Here is a 16,180-nt window from a genome sequence, read left to right on the forward strand (position 1 = left end):
GGATATTTGTTAAATGGTCCAAATTGAATATGATGGTTCAATGGCCTCACAGGAGAGGTGTTAAAATCTATCTAAGCAAACTTACTTTGCTGAAAACCCTCATGGCTTCACTTTCAATCCCCTTAACATTTGCAACCATTTTGGTAATTTTTAGACTGGCATTTTCCATCAGTACCAAAAATTATATCCATTGGAAAACATAAAAATCTAGTTCGAGTATGAAGATAGCAAAGAGTTAATGTTTATGGGGAAAAGTCAGTGCCCAAAAGGAATGAACTGTATTCCCTTTTCAATTTCTCTGTCTTCTGGCTAACTTTCCAAACAGATTTAATCACTCTCTCAGTATCAGTCACAATCTGCATCTCTCCCCAGTGACCAGCACAGGCTGCCACTCGACTCTGAGACTGCCAGGCCGCCAGCAGCCACCTCACAAACCCATCACTCAGTCCCACCAGCTCAGTCCCTCTGGCACCCTTCCGAGGCTGAGTTACTGGCATGAATAAATTCAGAGAGCCTAAGTTAACATGGGGCCATTTCATTGAAATTAACGGTGAAAGCTATCAAGTATGAGGGCTTGATTTCCACCCAAGGAATGCAGGTTGATTTTTGTCTGCTCCTGCTTGGCATGGAAGAGGGAGGCTAGGATTTCCATAATTGCTGTTGCCATTGTTTGAGGACCACGTGTCTGCCTGTTTTCTTTCAGAGCACTCATTATTTCTTGTTCTTTTGGGGGCAGCAACCCTGGTTTCCAGAAATTAGCATTTCCTTCTCTTGCCTCCAACAGAAGTGCCAAAGGGAAGCTCTTTTAATCAACTCTGTGCCACAAAATAACTTGAAGCGGCGACTGTGAGAGTTCATCCCCAGAGGTCCTGCTTGCCCAACTTGAAGTCTTCGCTTCTCATCTAATTTCCCCTCACTCTGAAGCAGAAGTGCAATTTTTCATGTTCTCTGGAATTGAGAATGCAGGAAGATGCTCAAGCAGGAGTCTCTGGTAACGTCAATGTAGGCTCAGCACACAAGGCTTCTCCAAGCACGGGTTCTGTCTGCAATGCTCTCTCCAGTCCTCCAGAGTGTGAATGTGACTCAAAGACCAGGACACTGAGCCCAATCACCCACTCTCCCATTGGCTTATGTCTCCTAGGTGTGTAGGAGTTGGCTTTCATTTCTGCCAGCCCTTTCTAATTTTTCTCTGTCATTTGTTACAGATCAGTCGGGCATGTCTGTCACCTCTTTGGATCTGTTTACAAGCCATTCTCTATTTTTTCTAATCTCAGCAGGAAGTACTGATCCACAATAGCTATCCTTTTTGATATTCAAGAAGCTAACTCCCACCCCAGTTGGAGTATTCCAAGATTTCAGCTTTGTCTTTCTCTGTTGTTTGTGTATCTTTCAGGTATTCTAAATACCAGCTTGTTGATTAGTGTAATTTCACAGTGACAGCATTTTGGAGGCCCAGGGTAATTTGAAGTATTAAAAGCTCTTTGCCTGCTTCTTTTCTGCCCAGATCGTCTTGTGATCTCATCATGCATTCATTTTCAGAGGCCGAGGTATTTCATTCTTGAAAATTTTATTGCACAAGAAATGAGATACGGAAAATTACTGTAACAGCATCAGCAGGACAGTCATCTATTATATGCTGTTGCTTTTCTGTTAAAAGTCAGATTACGAAAGTTGCCTCCTATCTCGTAGTAAATTTGTTAGTGGAAAAGTCAAACTTGGTTAAATCTTCATGAAAGACAGAGCTATAATTTAAACTATGTAACGATTTAATTACAGTCTGCCTTCCCTAGTAGCGGCTCTCAACTGCTAAAGCCTTCTAGGAAGCTGGAATCCTGGGTGGGGACTACTCTTATCCAATTTCTATGCAAGCCCAAGGAAGGTAACACCTTTGGGTACTCATGTCGCATTCCTGTGTTGGGATGGTGGGGGGGGGCACTCCCGCCTTCATGAGGGCTGACTTACCCACGGCACCCAGGGCCCACAGTGGTGTTTTAATTTTAATCTTTGGAAATCGGAATGAAAATATGCATACCATAATTCACGTATAACAATGAATTCCACCTGGATTTTATGCATCTTTACTCCAATACAATTGTACAATACAATCTATATGTGTGTGTGTGGAGGAAGGGGTCATGAAGACAGAAGTGCTCAGGGCCAGTCATAATTGTAATGCAGCTGAGGCCCCAACACATTCACTTATCAATTAGCTCCAGAGTGTGCTGGAATCTATCACTATTTGGCAGTTTAAAAACTGCTGCTTAGGGCATGTCATTTAGTTTTGGTTTGGGGCTCTTTCTCACTGTTTCCCTACCTTCTTGTCCCCCAGATTATTTTTCCCACGCTGCTTCCCATTTTCACAGCCAGCAAAGCCACAAAGGAACATCTTAACCCAGATGCAGCACAATGGGATTCCTGAGAAGCACAGGATGGTGGGCCCCACATGGTATCTGGCACAGAGAAGTGGCACAGTAAGTATTTGTAGAATGCAAGAATGACATTGTCAAGGGACAGAAAGACAGCAGGGTTTCAATCCCAGGGATCTGAGTGCAAATTCTGGCACTGCAATTTACTAGCTGAGTTGTCCTGGTCTAATCACTTAACCACTCTAATTACCCTATGAAAACTAGTGATAATAGTGACTACCTTGCAAGTAGCTGTGGAGTTTGAAGAGAGTTTGGGTACAATTAGCAAAGCTAAATGTAAGCATTGTATTTTGTTTTCAGATTTTTGCCACAGGGTGCATTTGCTAGCCAGAGAGAGAGGGGCAGATGGCCACGTTATAATCCCTTCTCCTCCAATCTTATCTCAGGATTTTGGGGATACATACACACATGCTTGACATGATGTTCAAGTTGCCAGGTTCAGGACTCAAACTGCAGTCAGCCATGTGCAAATCCAGTGCCTTAACTACCATACCACCTGCTGGCACTCCAGAACTTTGCCTTTTTAAGAAGCAGAGCATGTAGTAGAAAAGAGAAGGATTCAAAGTAAACTAAAGGAGTTCCATAAGTGATTATGATTAAGTCACAGCCTCACATTCTTTTGAGTTTTTTTTGTTGTTATTGTTGTTTTTGTTTGTTTGTTTGTTTGTTTTGCTATAGGGCATGTGCGCTCGCCAGAAATACAGAGAGAAAGCAAGAAATCGTCTTCCCAGGGGTGAGGGCCACACCGCAATTCCTTCTTCTCCATTCTCCTCCTGGGATCTTGGGCACGCACACACACGCACTGGTGTGAGTTCAAGCCACCGGGTCTGCGACTCGAACTGTGGACAACTACATGGGAGTCCAGCAACATAGCCATCACGCTAACTGCTGGTCCCAGAGCCTCAGATTCTTGAATAGCTCTCTTCTGTCACAGGACATAGGGTACAGAACTTCATTGCACTTTGCGAAGCCCATCAGATCTGACCTTGATGCTGTACATCAGCACTTCCCTTCCCTCTTCCCCTCTCCCGCAGTTTGGCTTTAGAAAGTCTGATTTACTTGCAGTAAGTCAAATTTTCCAGCCCTTCACAGACCTCTGTGCTTTTGCACATGCTGTTCCTTCTGCCCGGAACAGCTTTCCCTCTCCCCATGTTAGTCTGGCTAGAAAATTTCTACCTTTCTCCTTCTATGCATGCATTTATTCTCCATTTTTCCATATTCCATTCTTCTCACTACAGTATAGCTTGAAGAAAAAACTGAAGATATTAATTAAAGTTGCTTATATTTAAATTCTCATGAATTTTAAGTGTAGTATTTATAATTTCTCAGATCACCCTTTAAATATGTTAGGTAAAGTGGAAAAATAAGATTCTGAAGAATCTTGTTGTTCATCTTGTATTAATTTTTATTTCTTAATGTTGCTGGAGGGTGTGTGTGCTTACTAGAGAGAGACAGAGACATAGAGAGAGAGAGAGGGAATGGGAAAGCACCTCTCATGGGGGATGGTCATGCCACAATCCCGTCTTCTCCATTTCTCCGGTCTTTTGGGATTTGGGGCATGCATACACACATGCCCAATGTTATTTTCAAGCCACCAGGTCTGGAACTTGAACTGTGCTGACATTCCGGTGGGATACAGCCACCACCATGCCAGCAGCTAACCCTCTGCCTATGTCTAGTTATCAATCAGCTAGGATAAAGCCTGAAATATCACTGAGGGCCCTAATTTGCCATATGCGTTCTGTCTGTCTGTCTGTCTGTCTCTCTCAGTTTGTCCTTTAACACTATTTGACCACACAAGCATAACTGGTCTCTTAAACGCTACCAGGAACATTTTCTAAATATTTCTATTCTTTATTCCAAAATACTTTAAAGTTGTCAGAAATTAAATGAACCAAATTTGGAAAGATTTCAAACTTCCATAACATTATTAACTATGCATCATTTTAATTCTGCTGGCTGATATATAAATGGAAAAAAAGAAGTAGGGTATAATTTTACAAAACTCCGGGTAAAGAGATGAAGTCTAGATTTTATTAAGAAGTAGATAGCAATTTCCATATTGATGATGATTTAATTTATTAATCTATTAAGCCTGTGCTCATTTTATTCCATTTAGCACTTGAAACTAAGGATCAACTTTACCAAAATAACTGATCATTGTAGATAATTCATAATTAAGTTCTTAAACTTGGCTACGGAATATTAATGTTTTTGGACCAAAACATATTTAATAAAATTTTAAAATGAAGTGTTTTCAGGCTTCAAATACCTACTACCTGTCCTTTAAATGTCAGCATTCTTTGACACAAGATTACTACAGCTTAATGACTCTATGAAGATTAAAATATGCATTGTATTCATATGAGGGATGATTTGTGTCAGAATACGCTGTCATCTTCTCTAATAAAAAAGCTTACAAAACAGCTATAATGTATGGTGGTGGTGATTGTGGGGGCTGATTTGAAATCTCTATGTTCAATTTTTAGCTAGGAAAGCTATTTATAAGATGTCTCCATTTTAGACAATACCTAATGAGTTCTACTGCCACTGAGATGACTTCTAGAAATGAAAAAGAATGAGAAGCAGGTTTATTATCGTAAGTGGAAGCCAAACGTAGACTGCCACATAAACAGGTTTGCAACTACAAGCTGATGTCTTCTGAAGAAGGCCAAGTTTAGGGAAAAAAAGAGCGGGTCCTACCAACAGGATGCAATATGTTATAAAAGCTATTATGATGTCCTACAAAATGAACATTTTTTGAAATCCTGAATTCCGAGTCTATTTAAAATGCATTATCCAAAAGGCTATTTGCTATCTTTAGAAGTTTAATGCATTTTAAAGTAATACTCTTGCATTATGAAGTGTGAAATCACAAAGTTCGACACAGGAGGACTGTAACCCAGGGCTCCTCCATTTTCCAGTGCCATGAGTCAGGCAGGGATCCCATTATCGACAGGCAGGTGTCACATTTACATCAATTTTGCTTGCATAGGCCATAGGGTGTAAAGTAGTCAAGAATCAATTAGTAGAAGAAATTTAACATGCCCTACCTTTCAAAGCGTATACTTAGGGATATATAGAGTATTTTCTTCCTAAAAGTTCTTCGATATATTTCAATATATTCATATACATAAAATATGTATCTGTAAATTTACCATAGGGAAGTCAATTATACCCTATGGAAGAAAAATAAGAATAAAAGATGATTTGATCAAGCAAGTAGCTATTATCTCCCTGCAACAGGATCGTACTATTCTCATCTGATATATAATTTTGGTCAAATAAACCATTGTTAAAATGCAAATAGTTGGGGTTTAGTCTTGTTCAAAAACAGTGATGAATGCTAGCTTTATAGTACTAAAGCAGATCTAACAAAACCAAAAGAGATTCATGAATATGATTTTGAAGAACAGAATGACAATGCTATTGTTTTATTTAAATTCTACATTTTACCTATACTAAAAATAGATATAATTATTACTATTTTTAGAGAGATTTTTGCTACAGGGCAAGTACACTCATTGGAGAGACAGAGACAGAAAGTGAGAAATCACCTTCCAAGAGGGATGGCCACTCCTCAATCCCTTCTCCTCCATTCTCCTCTTGGATTTGGACACTCATATACATGTACCCAGCATGAGTTTTAAGTTGCTGGGTCCAGGCCTCAAACCATGATCGACTATGTATGAGTCCAGTGACATAACTATTATGCCATCTGCTGGTAAAAGAGATATTATTAAATACCCCATGTACAATAAAATTTGCTGTTTCATTCTATTCCCAGAATTCCCTACATTATTTTTAAAATTAAGTTCCATTTAGATTTGATTTGTACTTCTCATATTGAAGAATTCTGCTCTGTGTGGAGGCAACAGCGATCATAGTTATGATGAGATTTCTTTAAGTTCTTCTGTCCCTACTATCTTCGACATCACATAGAAGATAGACTCACCCCAGCTATTATCTTAGGAAAGGAAGATCTCAGTATAAGAACTGTGGAATGTATTTGTACTAACAGACATTCAAAACCTTTATATCAGGAAGTTTAACTGGATGGGACTTTCAAGTAGTTAGAGTTACTTTATTGCTTGTTATACCTTTGCAGTGTGGAAAGTCTTAAACACTGTCTAGAGATGTATGTCAGTATCTTGCTTCCTCTATATTTTTAAAGAACCATATGGGAATAACAATATCAACACCTTCCAATTACAACTTGTATGTGATGGTAGTGAGTCACTCTTGAGGCCTGAGTTTTCTCATTCAGCGACTGGGATAATGAGAACTACCTCACCGAATAAAAAGAAGAAAAACAACATGATGAATCTGGAAGTAATTTGCAAATTCTGAAGTGCTATGCCAATAGTAAGTAGCTTATTATTGGTAATGTGCTTTGGAAGTAACACAAGAGTAATGACATTATCTCAATTGCTCTTGAAAAGTCCCCAAGTGATAGGAGAGCAGGAATTAATGATACAGTTTTACAGATAAGAAAAATGAGTTTTCAGATCAGCTAGGCTATTCGTCCAAGGTCACACTGTTGGTATGTGGTAAAGCTAAGTCTCCGACCGCAGACCAGGCAGCCAGTCTTCTACTATCTCGAGAGTTTTTCTACTTCTCTTCCTTGTTTTTCTGTATTTTAGGTGGTATCTCACAGACAAGGCTACTATATCTTCTGCAAACTTAAGGACTATAGTTGATCCTCACTTGATCACATGTCAGGTTACCCTCCACCATCGTCCACACGCTGCATACGTATTCTTGTTTTCATCTAGTCATGTACACGGTGCTCAATTTTCCCCAGTCCTGACCCCAGCTCTAAGAAAACTACCATTCTGAAGTTTTTTAAGGCTTATCTCAAGCTGAATTGTGGGCCCGATATTTTTTCTTCGGCAGCTTTTTTGAACCTTTAAATCCTTCTGTGACCTTGTAGAGCAGTTGAATTGATACTACACAACCTAGTGCTTGACTGGATTCCAACTTTTCTAATCCCTTGTGAATGTAATTCTCATTTCTCCAGACTAAGTGAACAAAATGAGTGTAAGGAATAAGACTACTTTTAAAAGATACCTTCCATAAAATTTGAACACTGACTGTGGATTCAGTTGAATCTCAGAGATTAAAATGTTTTTAACATTTCCTTTTTAGATATAATGATGTTACTTTGGTTATAGCTTTTAACGTTCTTATTTGCTAGAGATACTTTTATGTAAGACTTTAAAAAAATGATACAATGTTTAAGACTTGCTTGAAATAATCCTGTAGGGAATGAGAAAAAGTGGAGGTAGAAGGAAGTAAGGGACTAGAGATTAAACAAGAGTGGTCATAAGTAGATAGTTAACAAAACAATGTAATACAAAATTGGGAGTTCATTATATACTGTTCTATCTCCTTTGGGTATGATTGAAAATTCCCATAATAAAAAGTTAACAAAAAATTAAAAGACCAGCAAAAGGAAAACTGATGTTTCACATAAAACTGGCATAATATTGGTTAGTGTGGTAGTATTAGTTAAGTCATTAAGTATTGATATATAGATATATAGTGAGAAGAATACTTTTATAATTGTTTATTTTATCTTATTTTTTGGACAGTGGATGTGTGTGTGCTCGCTGGAGAGAGACAGAGAGCTAGAAAGAGAGAAATCATCCCCTGGAGGGATGGTCACATGGCAATCCCCTCTTCTCCATTCTCCTCTTGGGATTTTGGGGATGCACACACATACACCTGATGTGATTTTTCACGCCACTAGGTCTTATGCTAGAACCACTGTTAATCATGTGGGAGTCCAGTGCCTTGACTACCATGCCATCTGCTGACCCCAATAGTTTCACAATTCTGATCACCTAAAATTATTTATTATTATTTTTTTTGGAGAGGTTTTTGCTATAGGGTGCATGCACTAGCCAGAAAGACAGAGAGAGAGAGAGAGAGAGAGAGACAGAGACAGAGACAGTAAGCAAGAAATCACCCCACAGGGGGGATGGCCACACCCCAATCCCTTCTCCTCCATTCTCCTCTTGGGATCTTGGGCATGCATGCACTCATGCCTGGCATGAATTGAAGCCACAGGGTCTGGGACTCGAACTGCAGTCAACTACATGGGAGTCCAGCAACGTGACCATTATGCCATCTGCTGGTTCCCCTAAAATTATTTTTTTTTATTGGAAGAAAAGGTAGGTTTCAAAAATCTCTCAACTCAGAAATAAGCCTTGCAGTGAGTTATTTCTGCCATGAGAGAAACAACCTGGGGTGAAATAGGCTTCTTCTTCTAAAACAATTATTTCTGTACCTTCACACGTAACCCTATTGCCCATGTTCGTGCTGTCCACTAAAGAAAATTAAATATGGATGGTTCCAGTACCGGATTTAACTTGAACTATTCATAAAATGAATGCTATTCTTAGCAAAATGAGAATCACAACATAAATATGCTCAATATCCAACTGTATCTATCTGAAAACGTAGGAGAATAAATAGAGAATAACTGACAAAGTAAAAGAGAATTTTGACTCAAAGTCATTATTTCTTCATATCCAAGTAGGTGACTATAAGGAGAAATTAAAGATGATGGTTATCTCCCTTCCACTCCGTTTATTTCACTTAACTGTCGGTGCTCTGAATTTCGGGGCAGAGCAGTTTAGGTGAGACTGGTTCTCTAGGCTGGTTGCCATCTTGCAAACACCAGGGTGGATGGTCTTGGAAAGACACTCCTTCACAATGACCAGAGCAGAAATGGAGTGACACAATTCTGGGTGATACTGCTGAGCTTCTCTTGTAACAGACTTTCCCTCTTGACTTAGCCATGAGAGGCAATACATTTCCTTCAATACTAAAGCTATTTTAAGTTGGAGTTTCTAATGTGAAGGAGAAAGCATTCTAGGTTACATGCTAGTCCTGATCACTGCTCCTTAGAAAGCATTGCTGTTCTCTGATGAGCAGCCATCATCTATACGCGCCTTCTTGTCTGGTCTCTGCCTCTATTACACTCCATCTCCAGATGGCTGAGTGAAATGATGAATCTGATGAGCCCTGGTACACAGGTGCTCAGGAAGGTGAATGGCATTAACTGAGGATACCAAACCTTATGAAAAATAAATGTCAATATGCCATAAAACATGTAAATTGCCATAGTCCTTTAGAACCCTTCACTGTACACAAGGAGAGTGAAAAAAAATGAACAGACTATTAACGTCGATGACATACCTATACCAGGGTACTTCTATCAATGACTGGAAACACAAAGATCAGAAATAGGCTTAGGCTTAAAGCCAAAGTGGTTTTATGAATGCTCTGTCTTTGAGGGAAAAAGAAACAGATGGGAAAATAGGTCTGTACTGGTTTGCTTTATTTATTAGATTTTTTTTTCTCAGCTCTTTGAACATGATTTGAAAGGAGGAAGTGTAAGGACCCTATGTATGGAAGAATAAGAACGCTTATAAAGTATATAGTTGATGTGGAAATATTAGCATTTAATAAAATGACTTACTGAAACGAATACTTTAAGCAAACATCTTAACTGATCATCAGCCACTGTCATAAACCCAAAGGTCATATTTTCAGAGCACAGCCATTAGGGAGGGCATTAGCTTGGTGAAATTAATCAATATTTTCTGGCAGAGAATGAAATATGATTTATCACAGTTATTATGATTCTCCCTACAATAGGGAGAACTTAAGTCTGAAAAGTAAGGGCATGCCAGTTGAGTATTATCTGAGAAGGTATGTCATATTATAAATGATTTGTCAAAATAAAATATTTCTAAACCAATATTCCAAATTAAAAAAAAAAGTTACACTTTAGTATTGCTTCTAGGTTGCTTCTAGTTTTGAAATGTAATTTATATGATGAAAATGAAGAAAAGATAGATATATTTAATATTTAGAGAATGCAGAAGAAAGGTGTGGAATGGCTCTGAAAATCTTGCCCAAAAGGTGCTGCATGTTTTCATTAGTGAATCAAAAAAATGTTTATCAAAAATTAATAATGCATGGAATACCGGGCTAAGGTTTGTGCTTATTAAAGTTGGTTTTGAGAACACGGGACCTGTGCAGTGCTCAGAAGGGTCCTATACTATAATGTCTTCTGGCTGCCATCTTAAAATTCTTAATCATTTTTGGACATAAGGCTTTGCATTTCCATTCTGAATTTGACTTTGGAAATTATGTCGAAGGTCTAATGCCTATACATGCTTTGCATTTTATCTATTGATAACGTGCAGATTATTAGAGGAGATAAGACCATAAGACACATATATGATAAATAATGAACAAGATTATTGCTTTAATATATATTGCGTAGATTACCTGTCATAAGGCACCTGGATGTATGGGACAGTGGATCACATAAGACAGCATATACTGCTATTAGAGGGATGATGGAAAAATAGCAAATCTTAAATAATGAAGACATTGACATGGGCAAGGTTTACTTGAGAAGACTTCCCTGAGGACCTAAAATTTATCATTATCCACTTTTTAATTGATCCTAGTGACTATTTATTGACTACTTACCTTTCATCAGACATATAAATACACATGAGGGGATTCCAAGAAGTTTATGAAAAATCAAAATTAAAGTATGAGTTTATTTTGGTGCAAAAAACTTTTGAAATCCATGCATAACTTTTTTATAATATGTATTTTTCAAGAACTTTTTGAAGTTAAAATTCATATTAACTCATACTAACTGAATAATTCTCATACAGCATAGTGTTTTTTTTTTCTCCTTCGCTTTGTTTAAGAGAGATTTTTGCTATAGAGTGTGTGTGCTTGCCAGAGAAATGAGAGAGACAACGAGACATCATCTCCCAAGGGGGATGATCACACTGTAACCCCTTCTCTTCTGAGGATTTTGGGCATGCACACACATGTGCTTGGCATGAGTTTCAAGCCTCCAGTTCCGGGACTCAAACCTCAGCTGGCCATACCTTAACCACTATGCCACCTGCTGACCCAGCATAGTCCTTTGGATGAGTGACAAATTGGAGGCTCAGAAAGAATGAGTTATATGCTCAAAGGCACATAGCTGGGATTCATATGGAATCTTTACCCAGATTCACCTGACTCCAAAACACACTCTTACTTTTTGTTGCTCTTTGTTATCTCTGTGTAGATGTGCATACATCTGCATGGATGTTTCCTGAGAGGTGCAGTATAGGTAGGGGAAAGAATACCATGTGCCTACAGGTGGGAGCAGCCAGGATGTGGTGGTCAGCTGAGACCATCTAGATGGTACCCAGTACAGAGAAGTAACTTTAGGGAATGATGGTGGCAGTAATAATGCAAGTGAAAGCTACCCGACAATTGTACTTACCTGTTTTACACAAGTTAACAGTTGCCCACGATTATACTAGCAATGGATGCGCTGTAGTGTAAACCCAGACCTCTCTCACACATGGGATTTTCACCAGCAGCTCACTTGCCACTCATAGGTTGAGAGGGCCAGGTTTTGGAAGGATTATGAAAGCCTGACCCAGACTAGACTCACATGGAAGGTAAACTACAGATCTGGGAATAAGGGATTGAGTTGTTAAGGGAAGTGTTTTAGAAGTATGTGACCACAGGGCACAAGATGGGAAAATGTACAGCAAGAAGTGGGGCAGGAAACACATTATTCATGGCTAAAGTGGTGAGAAAATGGTGATGGGAATGACAAGAACATAAGGAAATTTAAAAACACGTTTTAGAAAAAACATAGCGGGTCAGCAAATGGTTTGGAAATTAAGTCAGTTGGATCTCTACATGGCAGACTACCCAGTTTGAGTCCTAGGTCTGGAGGCATAAAAAACATGTTGGGCACGTGTGTGTGTGCCCAAAATCCCAAAAGGAGAATGGAGAAGGGACTATGCCATGGCTGTCTCCGCTGGAGGGTGATTACTTTCCCATCTCTCTGTCTCTGACTTTGTCTACAGAGAGTACATGCATTATCCAGAGATCATTAGAGATTATCTCTTGGTGAAATTTGACTACTCATTGAGTCTATTGTCACTCTCTCTACCTCTCATTTTCTCTTCCTGTTCTTCCTTAAATATTCTCTTTACATCCTCATCCTTTGCTGTCACTTTGTGTTTCTCTTTCCTCTTGTTATTCATCTCTTTTGCCTCCTTCTGTTCCTTACCCTCTGTTTGTTGAAAGTTAGGCTAGATTTTATACGCATATTCTTAGGAACGTTTTTCTAAATTGCTTTTGAATTAGTCATTTCATTTATGAATTGTGTTCTCTTTAAAGGAGTTAATGGCATGTGAGCTATCATCTTTTTCTTTGTAAATTAGTCTGTTTTTCAAAAAGATGTACCATCAAAATATGTGCAAGAAAGGGTAATTATTCAACTAAAACTATAATTGTGTCTAATTGACATTCCAAAAATATCCTTCCTAGTAGCATCTGAAACAATTTATTAAGATGTTTTGAACATTAATTCATAGCTAGTATCTTAAATGTAGCACAGTAATATCTCTTGATAATTTTGTATGAAACATATTCCATGGAAATACTGTACATCATTTCTCAATTGGTATGAAACAAATGCTAAAGCAAGCTCTTGTATAAGGGGGTTATTCAAAAATTTCATGGAAAATGCATATTATGAAAACATTATGCCTGGAATTAAAATTTTCAGGCACCAAAATGCATTCATACTTTAATTTTCCATTAGTTTTTTGAAGTCTGCTCATATCTGGTACAAAATTGAATTTATTGACCATTAGCCAACTGTCTGGCTGCCTTTTTTCTTTATTTGTTTTTAGTTTTGGTATAGGGCATATATGCTTGCAGAAGAGAGAGAACATGCACAAGAAATCTGAGAAATCGCCCCGGAGGAGGGAAGACCATGCCACAATCTCTCTCCTCTATTCTCCTCTTGGAATTTTGGGCATGCACACACACACACCTGGCCTGGTTTTTCTAGCTGCCAGGTCTGGGACTTGAACCCTCCATTTAACCATATGTCATCCAGGTGCCTTAACCACCATGCCATTGCTGGGCCAGAATCGTTTTTGTTTGTTTAACAATTATACTCATTACCCTTTCTGACCTCCTATGACCATGCTTCCCCCATAACTTCAAATATAGTTCCCTGCGTATAATAGGCAATCAAGCAAGGTAGGAAGGTCTTTTTAAGTTGAATTGAATTAAGGCCTGGAAAAGACCTCCCTAATCTGAGGATATAAAATGTTAACAGTTTATCTCTTCCCCCAGCACTCTCCTAATTACTAGGACCAATGGCTATCAATATAGGAGTGATGGGCATCAGAAAAAATATGTAGTAGCTTAACTGAGAACTATGTATATTTTATGCCCATCCAAAAAGCAACACTTTATCACATATCTGGGAGGTTCTGGGCATGGATCTGAATATAAATAGGAACACTCATTGCTCTATCAAATTACTTGGCATGATGCTGCGCTCTGTACTGCTTTTTCCTAGAGCAAATATAAGGATGATTTGAGCAGATTAACAAAGTAAAAGACTTCTCAGCAGATGAGAAGACACTTGCATTTTTTATTCACTGAGGTGCAATCCCCAGTACCATCACATTCTGGGCCTATGTGTGGCTGTGTAGTCACCACAGGACTGTAAATGTTCTCTTACTTTATAAGTGTACCTGTTGGATCATATATTTGGCATTTATAGTATCTCTACATACATGTAGAGTCTTCAAAATTTTCCTGGAAAATGCATGCTATAAAAAAATATGAATGGATTTAAATTTCTTTGCATCAAAGCAAACTTGTACTTTAATTCCATTTTCTTTCACAAATATTTTGAAGTCCCCTCATATCTATAGCTATGTCAATATCATCTGTAACTTCTTAATTGACATTCATAACCTTTCTGAAGCATCTGCTCAAAAAGTATTGTTAAATCATAACTACTGTTTCCCTGAGTTCTTTTTTGAGTCTTCAGTAGCTCATGGCAACGATAAAACTTGTCAGACTTCTCTGTCTCAGTTAAGGTTAGTACCTCTTTTATTTGACCATAAGTGATATACTAAGAGTTGACATCACCCATTTTCTGGAATACGTCCTATGGCAGAAATACAGAAAAGTCGAAGATGTCTTGATGGTTGACCATCCTAGGTTTAGTCTGGGTTGTGCTACTACCTGGATAGGCGGGCATGTTACTCTATTTTTCTGGGGCTTTTCTCTTATCTCTTGGATGGTGATGATAGTACTTCTGGGGAATCCAATGAGTAAATGCTAAGCAGGTCTCATTAAATAAGAGAGTCTTCTCCTGTCTCTTTTCCTTCCTCTCTTTCATAGGTAATATTCTTTCCTAGTTGCACATATAGATCGAGAGTGTGGCAGGAGACAAGGCTGAAGGAGAGAGAAAAAGCCAGGTGACAATTAAATTTCTGGCTTGTGTCCTCAGAAGGATGGTGATGCCATTAATAGAATGAGAGATAAAGAGGAGGAGCAGCATTGTGGGATAAGTGACTCCAGTTTTGGGTTGTTTTGGGAGACTATGGAGCATCTGTGAAAATGCCCAGTTAGCAGGTGGATTTGGGGAGTGCCACTGTGGAGAGAGGTTTGGACTGCAGAGGCAGAGTGGGAATTCTCAGTAGTTAGAAGTAAATTAAAGAGGATGTGCTGAGAAACAGACTAGGGTCAACATGGAGCTCTGGGGACACCATCACTCAAGAGACAGGATGAGCCAAGGGGCCATGGAGAAGGCTGAGGAGAATGTATGAGAAAAATGCTAAGATAAGCACTTTTTGAGACCGTGTCAAAGGTGCCTGTTGTTTTCTCTCTCTTTCGTGAGAGAAAGGCATAAACTCCAAAATAATTGATCCAGTAATTTATATCTTTAATTGCTGTTATTCCTCAGAAATTTTGTCTTTATGTTGGTTCCTAAGGTAGTTAAAAAATAAAAATCTAGCAGCATGTAAAAAACAAACAAACAGAAAAGGATAAGCACTTCTTGGGGTACTTTTTGAATATCTGCAGAGAATCTATTAAATAAAATGATTTAGGGGAGCAGCAAGTGGTGTGGTGGTTTAAGAGTGCTAGACTCCCACATGACTCACTGTGGTTTGAGTCCCAGATCTGGTGGCTTGTTTTCTCACTTTTCCTCTCCCTCTCTTTCTCTCACTCTGTCCCTCTCTGGTCAAATTAAAATAAATAAATAAAGTTAAATAAAATAGTTCTTTAAAAAATGATTTAGGCCACAGAGAATAAATACCTTAAAAGAATGTAAAAATGATTTGGGTTTGACTATAAATAAAGACATGACCTATAAAACCTCAGGAATAAACTAGAGTTCTCTAGAGAACATCAGAGTTTAGGTCAGCCATGATGGTGTAACAGTGGCATGATGCTCTGCTCAGCAATACCGAGGCCACAGAGGAAGGCCTGGATTTGTGTCTGAAGATCCTCCTGTGCATACCAAGTGTGCACATGCTTGTGATCCTGGTTGGCTGGGGCTGGGGGTGAATTGCAGCATGGGTACCCTGCTGGGAATGCATCTTTCTCAGGAGAGCTGAATAGATGGGCTTTAAAAAAGAAAAAAAAAATACATAGTTTAAAATTCTATTCCATATCTTTTTAATACCATTGCTCATTGCTCTTGGTGCTCATTTTTCAGACTGTGAAACTGAGATGGGAATGGCAAATGATCTGTATCTATATGATCTATCAAATTTAAAATGAACAATGCTTGGGCTTCCACCAAGGTCTTCGGATTCCACGGCCCATGACCTTGCTCACTGAGGAAATTCCAAAGCATGCCATTTCCAATGCAGTGGCAGTCCTGG

At 38.7% G+C, this 16,180-nt stretch overlaps 1 protein-coding gene across 1 annotated transcript in view; it reads right to left on the reverse strand.

Moving 5' to 3' along the window:
- Positions 1–16,180, reverse strand: part of GPC6 (glypican 6) — a 1,323,196-nt gene that overhangs the window by 255,243 nt on the left and 1,051,773 nt on the right. The gene's annotated exons all lie outside the window — the stretch shown is intronic.

Source organism: Tupaia chinensis, unplaced genomic scaffold (genome assembly GCF_000334495.1).
Source record: "Tupaia chinensis unplaced genomic scaffold, TupChi_1.0 Scaffold000503_1, whole genome shotgun sequence".
Classification (NCBI taxonomy): Eukaryota; Metazoa; Chordata; class Mammalia; order Scandentia; family Tupaiidae; genus Tupaia; species Tupaia belangeri.